A 15918-nucleotide genomic window follows, 5' to 3' on the forward strand; every position below is an offset into this window, starting at 1 on the left:
AACGATCGCTTAGTGCTATCGTATAGCAAATTGAACGCATCATTTAGCTCCTGCAAGTACACGATCGTCTAGTGTTCAACATCACAACGACCAGCGCCCATTGCTATACGATCGTCTAACTTTTCTTCCCATCATGTAGTGTCTGGAGCTAGACAATCGCTTAGCAACTTAACCTCAACAACGATTTTAAGCAGAAGCTGAAAACTGGAACATCAGCTCGACCTCCTTCACTTGTTTCTTCAATTACATCTTAATTTCAACTCTAATGACTCCAAATAAATTACAGACTCTTGTTAACACATAAAAGCTCATCAAAGAAGAGCCAATTACAAATTTAAATGAGAAATTAAAGAGAATTAAAATGCCAAAACTCAGAAAACCATATCAATGCATCAGTTTCATATTTTTCATATAAAACACCCATCAAACCAAAATTAAATCGAATTGAATGCTTATATGAAGCTCTGATACCAATTGTAGAATTGTATCAGCAACAGCGGAAGCACAAGGATCATCTAAGCACTACAATTCACTAATTTTGGCAAAATATAAAGCATGCTCTTATAAAAAACAAGTGAATTTCATGACATACCTCTTGTAAAATATCTTCAAAGCTCCTTCTCCAGCTGCTATCTTCTCCAAATCTTATTATAGACTACCTCAAGATCTTCCCCACTATTCTCTTGGTGCTCTAGATTGAGTTGTGAGACTGAAAACATGCTTGAATCAAGGGATGAAGAAAAAATGCTCACTGCAGTAATCTTGTTGAAGAACCCTTTCTTCAACCCGAATTTTCTCTAAAATTCTCTATAGATTGCATGCCCGATTTTTACTCCAATCTCTTCATTATATTATAGATCAATATGCAAAGAAGAGAGTTGCATGAGTTGCAGCTCACGCTTGGAGAAGACAAGGCAAAGAGAATGCTAATTGTGTGAGCTACTTGAAAGATGGATAATGGAAAATCTACTTTTTCCATTTTGTGTTTTGCTTTTTCTAAATTTTCAATTTTATCATAAAATAAAAAATGATTTTATAAAATCTATTTTGATTTTAAAACTGGAAAAATTAATTAATTTCATAAATAAATTATTAAATAATACTTAATTAATTTAATATCAAATATTAAATTAATTTTTAAACAAATCCATCTTTATATATTTAAATCATATTTAAATATATAAATTCTCCTATTCCGTTTAATTCTCAAATTAAACATGTAATTATATCTCATATAATTACTAATTCCATTAATTCAAATTTGAACGATTCAAATTAACTCCTCACGCTATTCTAGAGCTAGTCCGTTATAAGCTAGTAGGGGGACCTCGCGGACCTACAGATCATGGGCTCCAACGATCCCCATTCGTTAATTAATGGGTCATTCTACTAAAGTCCATAGTTGAACTCCCCTTATTGTAGATATATTATGTCCACATGATTTAACCATAATTAGCAAGTAACCCTTTCACAGGTTGTTCGTAATAACGACTGGGTCAAATATCTGTTTACCCCTAAGATTACGTCTTATTCCTTAAGTCCCTACTGATCCTCTAATGAACAACTGGTTTGTGATCCAATCACTAAACCAAACTCTCTCAGCCCAGTAAGAGGGTGGGGCCCCTTGTTCAAGACCTGAATTCAGTATTTGAGAGATCAACCTTTCTCCTATCCCTAAATCAGGTAGCGTGAACTCCGTCTTGCACCCTATGTCCCCAGCTATTTATTCTGTCTTACCCCTGAAATGGGAGTCTTATTGAGCCGGCGCAATTGAGCCAACCCTCACCTATGCAAATCTAAGGACAATCTCAAATAAACAGGAGTTCATAGTTAGCTCAGGATTAAGATCGAGTTACTTAGGTCATCTAGGTGAAATAGTCAGTCTTATATAGTAAACAGTGTTATAAAGTAAGAGTGACTTATTTCTTGGTCTTGATCTTATGCAAACTCGTTGCATAGGACACCCCCACTCCTCATGTCATAACATGTACGAATTAGGATCATATCGTATATAGTACTTTATAACTCTTTGTAACAACTACAGAGTAAGCCGCATCCAATGGTGTTACCAGAATAAGGTACCCAAACTTATGCATGTACCATAGATCATTTTGACTATTTACTCAAACCTGATCCACTCTTATGTCTCCACATAAAGTTCAAGTACTCATACAATAGTCATGGGTCTTAGTTTATTGGATTTAGAGTTTCATACAATTTATGAAATCAATAATAAGTTTATTGATTATAGAAAATATTTATCATTTTACAAACTGCGAATTTTAGGACATAAAACTCAACACATCTATCATGTAACAATACATGCCTTCCCATGTTTCTTCCCTCATCTGCAGTAGAATTGGCCCAGGCAAGTACAATGGACTCTAGTTCCACAATTAAGACTGAGAGGAGAATCAATCCAACTAGAGCAAGGATCGTGAATCCTCAATATGAGGCCTTAGTCATTGTTGATCAGCTACTCCTTGGTTGGCTATATAACTCGATGACACAAGAGGATGCCATTCAACTTATGGGTTTTAATAATACGTAGGAACTACGGGATGCTATTTACTGTTTATTTGGTATTCAAGTATTCAATCAAGAGCAAAGAAGGACTATCTTCGACAAGTTTTTCAACAAACTCGCAAAAGTAACTCTAAAATGAGTGAATATTTGAAAATAATGAAGTTGCACTTTGATAACATATCACAGGTTGGAAGTTCGATGACGACTAGAGCATTGGTCTCACAAGTATGCTCAGATTAGATGAAGAATACAATCCAATTGTGGTTTTCATTTAAAGCAAACAAGATATTTTGTGGCTTGATATGCAATCAGAACTTCTATCATTTGAGGAGAGGCTTGAACATCAGAAAAAAACCAAAGCCACTGGAACATTTAGCCATAATGCATCTGTCAATATGGTGTCCAGTCGAAATTACAATGGTGCTCAATCACCTAATCAGGGTGGTAATCAAGGAAACATCCAAGGGTGCAGTCACCAATATTTAATGGCCAGAGAGGAGGAATTGGTTGCGGCTACCGAGATTGTGACAGAGGTAGAGGAAATTGGCCGATGTGTCAGGTCTGTAAGAAATTTGGACATATTACAAATGTGTGTTATCACGTGTATGACAAGAAATTTAGTCCAATTCAAAATCAAGGCAAGGCAAATACAGGTGGTTCACCACTCCCTGATCCTCATCCATTGCCTTCATAAAAACTCAAAACAATAATTTGTTCCTTGCTACATCTAAGACCGTTGCATATCCAAGTTGGTATGCATATAGTGGAGCCATAAATTACGTCACAATACTATAATAATATTGCTAATCCTGCAAAATATAGAGGTAAAGATCTTGTTACTATTGGTAATGGTGATAAATTGAATATTTCTTACATAGGCAATTCTTGCTTGACTGTTGGTTGCTGTAAATTAAATTTAGAGAATATGTTATGTGTGTCGATATAGCAAAGAATCTGGTGAGTATCTCCACACTTGCCCAAGACAATGCTATTTTTGTTGAATTTCATGGTGATTGTTGCATTGTTAAGTACAAACTTACAGGAAGAACATTACTGAAAGAAACACTTAAAGATGGGCTCTATAAGCTAGAAGATGCAGAGGTCAGACCACTTGACATTTCAAGAAGAGGAAGTTGTGCTTCAATCCAGTCAATGAATAAAAATAATGATTAAACAATATTTATTAATGTTATTGAATCAATAGTTGTATGACATAGACGGTTGGATCATCCCTCCTCTAAAGTTTTAAATTCAATACCTAGAGATTGTAATTTATCTGTTAAGGCTAATGAAGATGGAATATTCTCGTGCCAACTTAGGAAGGCTCATGCTCTACCTTTCGTTGACTCTAAATTTCATGCATCTGATAAATTTAATCTTGTTCATACTGATGTTTGGGGACCAACTCCAATGACGTCGTCTAACGGCTGTCGATATTATATCTCATTTATAGATGACTATAGTAGGCTTTTGTGGATCTATCCTCTCAAACAAAAATATGATACACCAACATTTAAACATTTTCTACAATGGATCAAAAACTCAATTCAATATGAAAATTAAGGCATTACAATTAGACAACGGAGGAGAATATACTCGAATTCATCAACCCTGCAACGCTATGGGAATAATCTCACGATATACTTCCCCATGCACATATGCTTAGAATGGACGTGCAGAATAATTAACATAGACATATAGTTGAGATGGGTCTCACATTACTGGCACTAGCATCTATGCCTTTTAAGTTTTTGGCAGGATGCGTTTCTAATATATGTATCTCTGATAAATGGCCTACCGACACTATGCAAGGTAAGTCACCTCTTCAATTAATGTTTAATAAAAAAAAAAAAAAAACTTGATATAACTAATGTTTGAACGTTTAATTGTGTTTGTTTTCCATGCTTGAGACCATATCAGGATCAAAAATTCAGTTTCATTCACAAAAATGTGTCTATTTGGGACCTAATTCGGTGCACAAAGAATATCAATGCTTGAATTCTGCTAGGAAAGTCTTTATATCCGGACATGTGAAGTTTAATGAGAATGAATTCCCATTTTTCGCTAGTCATCTTCAGACTTCATCCAATCTACCTTCCCAACACATTACACCCATCTTCTGGACTGGATCAGGCCCACAATTATCCATCACTTAATTTCAGCCCATCACTGACTAATATTCCTAAAACCATAACCCACTCAACCTCACCAGAAAGCTCAATTACACCAGCCCATTCCACTTCACTAACCGGAAGACCATCATGATGCTGTCAGCCCAATTTCACAATAACCACCACCAACCCAAAATCCTGACACATCTCCTTCTTTTACTAAACCTACGCACGAGGAATCTTCGCAAAACTCATCATCATCTTCTTCTACCAGTCCGTTTGAGTCGTCCCCTTCGCCGCCTACCCTATCTCAAAATCAAAACTCGGTTTACAATCCTATTCCATTACCATCCCATCCCATGATGTCCAGAGGTAAATCGGGAATTTTTAAACCCAAAGTTTGTGTTATGAAGGCGAAGGCTAACTGGTCTGTAACCGAGCCCACTCGCTTCAAAGATGCTCTAGCAACTCCTCAATGGAAAGTCGCGATGGACAGTGAGTATACAGCTCTCATCTCTAATCAAAAGTGACATTTTGTTTCTCTTTCTCCGTCTTATAACGTTCTGGGTAACGAATGGATTTTTCTCTTAAAGCAAAACCCTAATGGATCTATTCAGCGCTACAAATGCGACTGGTGGCGAAAGTATTTCATCATTACCCGGGGTTGATTTTTTTGAGACGTTCAGCCCTATAGTTAAGGCTTCAACTATCAGAGTTGTTCTCAGCATGGTTGTCACGAAAGGATGGTCTCTTCGACAGCTTGATCTCAACGATGCATACTTAAATGGCAGCCTGAATGAAGATGTTCACATGAATCAACCTCTTTGTTATGTAAGTACTACACATCCGAACTATGTATGTAAATTAGACAAAGCTATCTATGGGATTGAAACAGCAACCCCGTGCCTGGAATAATACACTGAGAGTTGCTGTACTGGGATGGGGATTCCGGAACTCAAAATCTGATAGTTCTCTATTCATCTTTCACTCTGGAAACTTATCCTATTATTATTGGTTTATGTGGATGATGTGATAATCACTGGAAATAAACCTCACCTAATTTCGAGACTGGCTATTGTTCTTGATGATAAGTTTGCATTGAAGGATCTTGGGGCGTTGAACTACCTTTTAGGCAGTCAGGGACATTATCTGTAATCTAGATTTATATTAAATCAAGCAAAATATGTTGATGACCTTCTTCATAAACTTGGTCTGTTGGATCTTAAACCTGCTGCTTCACCGTGTGCCTTGGGCAAACACTCATCTCCTATTGAAGGAAATCCTTTGGAAGATCCTTATTTGTATCACAGCAAGATCGGGGCCCTTCAATATCTCAGGCTTGACTTTGCTTATATTGTAAACTAAGTGATAATAAGGATTACCGACATCAGCAAACCTCTACTAATCAAGTGAAATGGATAATACTAAATCCTCCTCCTATTACTACGATGGCGTAGCAATAGTGGTAAGTCTAGATCGATTTGCTGGGAAGCATTAATATGAGTTTTTCGTCAAGCCAATTTCCTAATTAGAGCGAGAAATGGGAGGGGTAGGGGGAGAGGTTTTGTGTGAATAGTGATAATGAAGTGCAAGAACATAAAGTACAAGGGTAAATGTAAACTAAGATTGGATTCATCTAGTTTCGAGAGCAAGAGAGATCCAATGCAATTTCAATCATCGAATTTCGTTAATTAGACATGGATTTGATTTATGCATGCACAACAACTTGCTTGACATGACTGAACTAGCCTCTACGGTGGTAGACAACTAATTAAGAACGAATCAAGGAAGCGTTCTAAATAATAACTAAAGCTAGAAAGCCACGCCCTAATTAAACTACATGTCCCTAAATCCTTTGGGTTTGATAGCGTCCATATAAAAATAAAAACATGCACATTAAGCTTTGAGATTATATTGTCTTGATTAACCAATTGGATAGCCTAATCAATTAACCAAATTTTATCTTTGAACCTAGCAAACATGCATTTTAGAAATAACCATCAAATACACGATTAACTATTTGCTACTAGGTTGATTGAGCTAGACATTCGAGTGTGAACGTGACATAGCTATGAATCAATTAGCAAGGAACACATGCTTCCGAGTGAATAGTCAACAACACAAACATGCATATCGAAATTGAAACGAATTCAAAGAAAACATAAAATCTACATGCATTCAACCCAAAAAACAAAAATCTCTAGAAATTTACAAAGAATTCTTGCTCCCAAATCTAAATTAAATTACCTCATCGATTCATAGACAAATCGAAGGAGAAAGATCTAATCCATTGTTTACAACCCGAAAGGAAATTAAAATCTAACCTAATGATGCTAAAAAGAGAAAGAGATTGGTTGAACCTCTGCCAAAATTCTTCGTTAATTCCACCATTATTTTCCACCTCTCAAACTTTTCTTTGAGAAATTTTGAGTGAGAACTCAGTCTTCCTCTCTGAAACAGGAAAAAACTCCACCACCTCCATTGCAACTACCATTGAAGCATCCACCATACAAGCCAAAGGAAGCAAGAGATTGCGATTGGCGACTTGACACTTTCATTCTTTGCTTCTTACTACATTTTTCTTGTCATATTATTTGTATTAAGCTATTTGAGATTGAAAAAACTAGCACACCTTGATATAAATATGATATCTTTCATATTCAATTCATCCATGTCGTCTCTTTCCTTTATCATGAGCAACTAATTCTTCAATGGGTTGAAGAAATTACACTAACATTTTTACTAAGTCTTGCAAAAGTTAAAGTTCATCTTGTTTAATGTGTGCATATTACATTATTTAAATTTGATGGAGAGATTGATTTAAGTAGAAATAATCAACTGATTGAGAGAGTGTGTGAATATGGAACTCACTAAACAAGGAAAGAAATGACTTTGGGGATAAAGTTAACATTTTCTCTGAAATTAACTCAAGCATGCATCCTAGGAATAGGGTATTATGGCTTAAAAACATCGAGAGGTGAGTTCTTTATTTTATGAGTTAATGACATGAACACATGACTTATGCATTCATTGATATCCCCTTCATATTTCATGCACTCTATTTCATTGTATTTGCAATTATCATCACCATCTTCACTTTCATAACTGTTCAAAGCATCATCAGTCACATCAGTCACTATCCTTTACACCGTTCACCTGCATACACTTTCACCACACTTGTACTTAGTCCAATTAGTTTAGTTGTATAAAACATTCTCGACGCATAATTGAGATTTCAAGGCTTTGAGATCAGGCATTAAGCTCAAACGCATCTTAGTCGATAGTCCCTGTGTTCAACCCTTAATTCACCAGAACTTTATTTTGACTTATACTTGGGTTTTAATAGGAAAACATTGTGTTTGACTTAGATTATTCATTTTATTTGTTAATTAAGGCACGACATAAGACTATAATTTCTTTAACCCATACTAAACGCAATAGTAGCATGGGTGGATATTGCATTTTTATGGTCCAAAATTGGTTTATTGGTTGTCTGCTAAATAGGAGGTAGTTCCATGCTCTCCAATGTTGAATCTATGTACAGACAAATGTCACAATTAAGATAATTTGGATGCAATCCATTCTGTCTGAAGAAAGGACTTCTTCTTTATTGTCCTCTATCCCTAAAATATTCATCACTCTGTAAACAATGAATTAAATCAACTAACTCTCACTAAAACAGTTAGTTAGTTAGACTGTTATAACCTTATAAATACACTGAAATCGTGAGACTTTAGTAGACTTAGTGAGTTTTTCAAGAGACTAGCCTGAAAGTTTCATCAGCTTGTAAATGTTCTTCTCCAAGAAATGAAATCTTTAAAATGCTCATCAAAGTGGATGTAGGTCAAGTAAGACTGAGTCACTATAACCCATTATGTTCTATCTTCTTTTATTTCCTCTTCTCCCATATCTTTCTTTCTTTCTGAATGTTGGAAAATGAACCAGAGATGCTTGTTAAAGGAATGATCACTAACCAAATCGTCCAGTGATTGTTGAGGGATTTACCACATCAGCCTGAAGCTGTTGAACCAGTGTAAACCAAGAAATGACCCTCTTAATCACAAACTACTCGTTCCCTATAGCTCCATAACGAAAAAAGAGGAGAAGGTTGATGAAAAAGGACTTTAAAATCCCAGCGTCGAGCCTTGAAGAGAAAATAGATGAAGAAAAGGACGATAAGCTCGACGTAGTTTTTTTTACCAATAGAAGAAGAGATAAATTATTCCATCCTCTCCTCGGGTTAAAGTTCATGCAAGATCCCAATCTTTACAACTTGAAGTGAGATCTCCCTCTCTGCAGCAAAAGAACTTAGGGGTTGAGAATCTCTCTTCTTCACATGAAGAATCGAGAAAAGAGTCTCCGCGTCTTCCGATTCATCCCAATGAAATACCTTCCATCCTTCTCTTTAAAGAGCGCATCCCTTCTCCCTCGCATCCTGGTCTGAAGGAAAAGGATTCTACACTTCCTCCAATAGAAGAAAATGTAAAGACTTTGGTTCTTAAGGAGTCAATAAATCCAACCTTCCTTCCACCTTCGCCTCTTGTTGATGACCCAAGCGGCCAAGTCATTAATACCTCACAAATGCTTGGGCCTTGCATTGGTGAGATGAGTAGGTGTCCACCGTAAATGAATAAAGAGTAATGTCACAACTAACCACATTAACCTAGTGCTGAGTACTTTGATCTGGGAATAGAAGAACTTTACGGATACATGCATGAGGAATTTTGGACTCGATCAACATCGTAGTTATGCAACAAGATGAACTCAAGTTTAAGGTCTTCAATACGCAACATGAAGCCTTTGTAAGTGACCTACAGGCATTGAGAAAATTCGTTCAATGCCAAGCTCAGCAGCAAGAACAACTTCTTTACCAACAAGCTGAGTTAAGGGGTTTCATGCAGCATCAAGCTCAATGCCAGAATGAACAATTCCATGCGTTGATGCATTATATTCATAACGTCTTTGTTTAGCATATGCTTGCTCCTACCATTCCTCCATCACTTTGACAACTCCTCTGTTTTCCTGATGAAGAGAATCCTCCTACTACGCTTGATGATGACAATGATGGGAGAGGAAACTAAATTTGGGGTGTTGATTTTTGTTATTTTCATTCAATGTTTTGTAAGCTTTGAATGCTTTGTATTCAATTATCTGCATTGAATGAAATTTCAAGTTAATCCATTTTTCTCATGTCTTTTCTTTGCGTTTATCGCTTGTATATATTTATTGCATTCTTAGTGTTCCTCCTTATTTTAATGTGTTTGCATAATGACGTCAATAATAATACTTATGCTAACCAGATTTGGGGGTGTGATAACTTCTAGACATACAAGTTATTGTACCTTTTTATTTAGAATAATTGGTAAAATTCATAGGAAAGTGTATTAACCTGATATGAAATTCATGTTGAGAATTACACTTTGCGTTCATGCATTTACAAAACTCATTATCCTAAAAATTATAGAAGTTAACATCTTTGAATGCAAGATTTATGATGAAAAAAGCAAAAATAAACTAAAGGAACAAAGCTGCAGCTGTGGACGCATATAAAGTGATCACAACTCCAAATCTTGCACACAACGAACCATGCGATGAACAGAAATATGAAAAGAGAAAACCACAAACGCGTGAGCGGTGGATGTTAAATCAAAATGCAAGTGGTAGCTAAGTTTACACAGTCATGACAGAGACAGTGAACCTGTGACGCGAACGTAGTAGGGCATGGAATTGAATGTAAAGGTGTCAAAGAATCATTAGAAAGAGGCAAAAAAAAGTTTCTTTTTAATGTCTATAAATAACCCGGCATAAATTTGTTCAAGAGAGAGACATTCCACTGAGAGATTGGTTGACCTCTGCCAAAATTCTTCCTTAATTCCACCATTATTTTCCACCTCAAACTTTTTTTTGAAGAATTTTGAGTAAGAATTCAGTCTTCCTCTCTGAAACAAGAGAAAACTCCACCACCTCTATTGCAACTATCATTGAAGCATCCACCATACAAGCCAAAGGAAGCAAGAAATTGCGACTGGCGACTTGACAATTTCATTCTCTTCTTCTTACTGCATTTTTCTTGTCATACTATTTGTATTAAGCTATTTGAGATTGAAAAAACTGGCACACCTTAATATAAATATGATTTCTTCCATATTCAATTCAACCATGTCGTCTCTTTCCTTTATCATGAGAAATTAATTCTTCAATGGGTTGAAGAAGTTAGACTAACATCTTTACTAAGTCTTGCAAAAGTTAAAGTTCATCTTGTTTAATGTGTGCATATTACATTGTTTAAATTTGATGGAGAGATTGATAAGTAGAAATAATCAACTGCTTGAGAGAGTAAGTGAATATGGAACTCATTAAACAAGGAAAGAAGTGACTTTGGAGATAAAGTTAACATTTTCTCTTAAATTAACTCAAGCATGCGTCCTAGGAATAGGGTATTATGGCTTAAAAACATCGAGAGGTGAGTTTTTTATTTTATGAGTTAATGATAAGAACGCATGACTTATGCATTCATTGATATTTCCTTCATATTTCACACATGCTATTTCATTGTATTTGCAATTATCATCACCATCTTCACTTTCATAACCATTCAAAGCATCATCAGTCACATCAGTCACTATCCCTTACATCGTTCACCTGCATACACTTTCACTACACGTGTACTTAGTGCAATTATTTTTGTTGTATAAAACATTCTCGACGCATAATTGAGATTTCAAGGCGTTAAGATCGAGCATTAAGCTCAAACGCATCTTTGTCGATAGTCCCTGTGTTCGACCTTTAATTCACCATGACTCTATTTTGACTTATACTTGGGTTTTAATAGGGAAAACATTGCGTTTGACTTAGATATTTCATTTTATTTGTTAATTAAGGCACGACATAAGGCTATAATTTCTTTAACCCATACTAAACGCAATAGTAGCATGGGTGGATATTGCATTTTTCTTGGTCCAAAATTGGTTTGTTGGTTGTTTGCTAAACATGAGGTAGTTCCATGCTCTCCAATGTTGAATCTGAGTACAAACAATTTTCACAATTACAGTAATTTGGATACAATCCATGCTGTCTGAAGAAGGGACTTATTCTTTATTGCCTCTGTCCCTAAAATATTCATAACTGTAAACGGTGAATTAAATCAACTAACTCTCACTAAAACAGTTAGTTAGTTAGACTGCTATAACCTTATCAATACACTGAAATCGTGAGACTTTAGTAGACTTAGTGACTTCGAGAGAGAGTAACCTGAAAGTTTCATCAGCTTATAAATGTTCTTCTTCTCCAAGAAATAAAATTTTTAAAATGCTCTTCAAAGTGGATGTAGATGACTGAACCACTATAACCCCTTGTGTTCTATCTTCTTTCTTTCCTCTTCTCCCATATCTTTCTTTCTTTCTAAATGTTGGTATTAGATTCTTTCTGCAAATATTATTAACTGCGTTTTGAGTGCAAAGAAGGTCATCAAATACTTGTTTTTACATTCAAACCATGCTGCAAATTTCAACAGTTCCTTCGATCCTTTGTGACAACATCACTGCTACTTGGCTTGTTGCAAATCCTGTCCTTCACAATCGATCTAAACATATCGAGTTGATCATCACTTCATTCAAGACTGCGTGTTGCGTAAAAAACTTAGTTTGATTGGTACCATTGTCACATGACCAATTTGCTGATATTATGATCAAGCATCTATCTTCTGCTCGTTTTAGAAGTCTACATATCAATCACTCTGCACTTCATAGCCCCATTTCACTTGAGGGGACGATAGAATCTCATTCATCTTCATAAGTTTTGGTATAGTTTTCTAATTATTCTTGCTTAATAGTTTGTTATTGCTTTGTCTTATCATTATCCTACACATGCCGTATTGGGTGGCTTTATATTCTTCCTCTTGGTTATCTATGATGAAGAATATAAGCTCAAACATTCAACATTCAAGAACTATTTTATATTTCTTTAACTTTTACAATCTGTTATTGTAACTACTTGTATCAGAAAAATAGTATAAGTACTCATCATTTACAAATTTCGTAATATACAATTACAATAGCTTCAAGAAAAACTTGAAATCTGTAAAAGATAGAATCTGTGACTTAGCTCTCAATAAAGATCTCTCTCCTTTCCGTGGATGTAGGCAACATTACGTCGAACCACGTATATCATTGAGTAGTACTTCTTTTCTTCCCTTCTTTTACACGATTGCATGCATTTGTTCTTCAATCGTTTACTCGAGCAGTCGCACAAAATCAAACAGAGAAATTAAGGTTAGAAGAAGTTCTGAAGAAATCAAAAAGAGAGAGAACGAGAGAGCAAGAAAGAAAAAGGAAATTAATTCTGAAACATCACCCATCAGATTATTTTTCTTTCATTTCCATCAGGCAAAGATTAGTGGAGCAAACCACGTGGAGCACATCAACTAGAAGCTCGTGGACAATTAATAGCCAAGTATTCTACCAAACCAAATTCTTTTGGAGTAAAATAATTGGACTCACGAATTGGATCAGCAAGAAGAGCCACACATATTATTCATCATTTGGGCTTATTTCAAACATACAACAAGAAGCAGGCCCAACATATAAATCAATCATTATTCTCATCAATAATATTGTATGGACAATCTTCTCTTTCAAAATTACCTTGTTATATAATTATGTATTTAATTTGGATATACTGAACATAAAAATTGTCACTGCTAATTAACTTTTTAATTAAAATTTGAAAACATTATGTTTTAGTTTATTTCAATTGTTGTTGCAATTCTTTTTTTATATTAAATTGATACTCTTTGGACAGTAAATATAGTTTTAATTTCGTTTGAGCTCTCTCATTCTCCCTCAAGTTAAATTATAATTTAGCTTTTATATTTTGACCGTAAATTTAATTTATTTCTATCTATTTTTAAATTTCCACCTTTGATAAAAGATGGACATTCATATGATAAGAATAAAAAGTCCTACATGATACTTGATCGACGGAAAACGTTTTACTTAAATTGAAAACCTTTTTGAAGAAAAGTCTTCAATCTAGTGCAAGTGTATACCGTTGAAAAGTAGTAAAAAGAAATGGCATTCCAAGTTGTCTTCCAAGGAAATGGTTTTTTCAACAAAAATTCTTGTAAACAACAAAAATTTCCTCAACATTGCAACTTAGTAAGTTTAATAACCAAAAATTGTTTTGATGAGCTTTTGAAAGAAGTAAATGAGGAAATAGCTAAAAATTCAATTATGATAAAATGAGATTTAAATATAATCATGTCTAATTTAAGGACTTTTAGTCTAACATGAAATTATAAATTAGACTCAACTAAACAATGCACAAGATAAAATGGATGCTACACCTATTTGATCTTCTATGGAGTATTTTTAGGAGTCTAAGTCATTAAACCTATATTTCTATGGCTAATATAATTTACAAGACATAGGTGAAAACAAGGTCTTATGTCTAAGTTCCTCTCCTATATTGCCTTTATTCATTCTAAATCTAATCTAACCCTTTTAGTATTAGACAAGGTTTTATGTTCATTAATTTAGGTGGACAATCTAAACCAATGCTAAGAGCAAAACTTAAGGAGGGAAAGTGTAATGGGAGGTATTAGCAAGGAAAGGGCATAAAGTTTTAGCAAAAACAGAACATTAAAATGCTGGAAAATAGTGAAGAATTAAGGAAAATTGTGCAGAAGAATAACTAATAAAAAACTAGAGAGAGTTCCATATATCCATCTTAATCGGTCTTGGATTCCAACTTTTTCAAGTAAAAATCGAGCCTGAACATTCCAACGTCTGTGTAAAATGGATAAAGAGAAGGATATAAAGAAAAATGAATGTGAAAATAAAAACAAGAACTAGAACATTGATCTCAAAAAAAAATAAAGAAATAACACTAAAACTAAGACTATTATTAGGATAATTATTATAAAATGAAATGGGACTACAAAGATTAAACTGCCGGAAACATGAAATTGAAATTAAAACAAGATTTGAATAAATAAAAGTTCTAAATAAACAGAAAAATTATAAGAAATAAAGAGGAAAACTTGAAGAAATAAGTTGGGAATCTCACTCAATCTTACTCAATTCATCCCTTTTCAAGGACAATAGTACAGTAGCTTAGAGCTTCAAGAATAGGCTAAAAACAGTAAAACAAACAAAAACAAAAAAAGGTGCAGAACTTTTTTTCTGTCTTCTTGGAGAAAGAAGGGATGAAGAATGGATTCTTTTGGAGAGATTTTGAGGCCTTTTTATAAAACTCAAGAAGGTGGTGGTTGCTGCTAAAGATGGACTACTGGATTGCCCCAAAATTTCAAAATTTAAGCCTCAAAACCAAATCTGGAATTAATTTTCTCTTGTGGTCGACTGCTGCAGCAACTTGCCTTTTTAGAATTCTGTCGCAATTTGGCTTCAAGTAATTTTCTGATACATCAAAATTAAAAAGTTTCTTGGCAAACTTAGCTCTTTTTTCACAATTAAGAAAAAAAATTGCCATTTATGAATTATTTGCTATTTTAATCTTAATTTTTCTATGAAAAAAAGACAAATTGAATGCATTTTACATCAAAATCCTTAGGTTTAGAAGCTAAATAATTCTAAAATAAGAGAATTATCAGTAGTTTAAAAAAAAATCTTATACCTTCCGATAAATACTTCTAGCTGTATTTGGTAACGATTTATCTTTAGTAATTTGAAGTTTATGCATGCTTGTTTACCTACAATCTCTTTTTTATGGTTTTTGCCTTTTAAAATTTTGAATTATAGTCAAATTTCAAAAATAAAAACACATATTTGAAAATTTAAAAAAAAAAATAGCTTTAAAAAACTTGTTTTTCCTTTTTAAATTTGACAAAGAATTGAAATGTTCTTTATAAAGATGAAAATTATTGTAAAAAAATTGTGAAGAAAAAACATAATATCAAAAAACAAAAAACTAAGGCTTTTTTCCCATTTGGTAACCAATTTATTTTTTAATAACAAATTTTGAAAATTAAGTTTTTTGTTTTAATTTCTTATAATGTTTTCATCTTTTCAAGTAAAATAGTTGAATTCTTAAATAAATTTCAAAACCAACGTTTCTAATAACTTTTTTTTTTTAGTTTTCAAAATTTAACTTATCTCGGTAAAAAGTATATGACAAAGCAAGCAATTTAAAGGTAAAGAGTTTGTTTATAAGCTTAATTTTTAAAAATTAAAAAAAAAAAACTAAATATTACCAGATGAGGCCTAAATGATTATATTTTAAATTTGTGTAAGATAAATTTCTACCGATTACTTGATCAAAAATC

The 15918-nt window shown here is 34.0% G+C and overlaps 1 long non-coding RNA gene across 1 annotated transcript; it reads left to right on the plus strand.

Moving 5' to 3' along the window:
* The first annotated feature begins 4814 nt into the window (after positions 1–4814).
* LOC120067290 lies at positions 4815–5624 on the plus strand. The gene is made up of 2 exons (XR_005478959.1): positions 4815–5132; positions 5231–5624. It is a non-coding gene; the product is annotated as an uncharacterized LOC120067290 (long non-coding RNA).
* The last annotated feature ends 10294 nt before the right edge of the window (positions 5625–15918 follow it).

This window comes from Benincasa hispida, chromosome 12 (genome assembly GCF_009727055.1).
Source record: "Benincasa hispida cultivar B227 chromosome 12, ASM972705v1, whole genome shotgun sequence".
Classification (NCBI taxonomy): domain Eukaryota; kingdom Viridiplantae; phylum Streptophyta; class Magnoliopsida; order Cucurbitales; family Cucurbitaceae; genus Benincasa; species Benincasa hispida.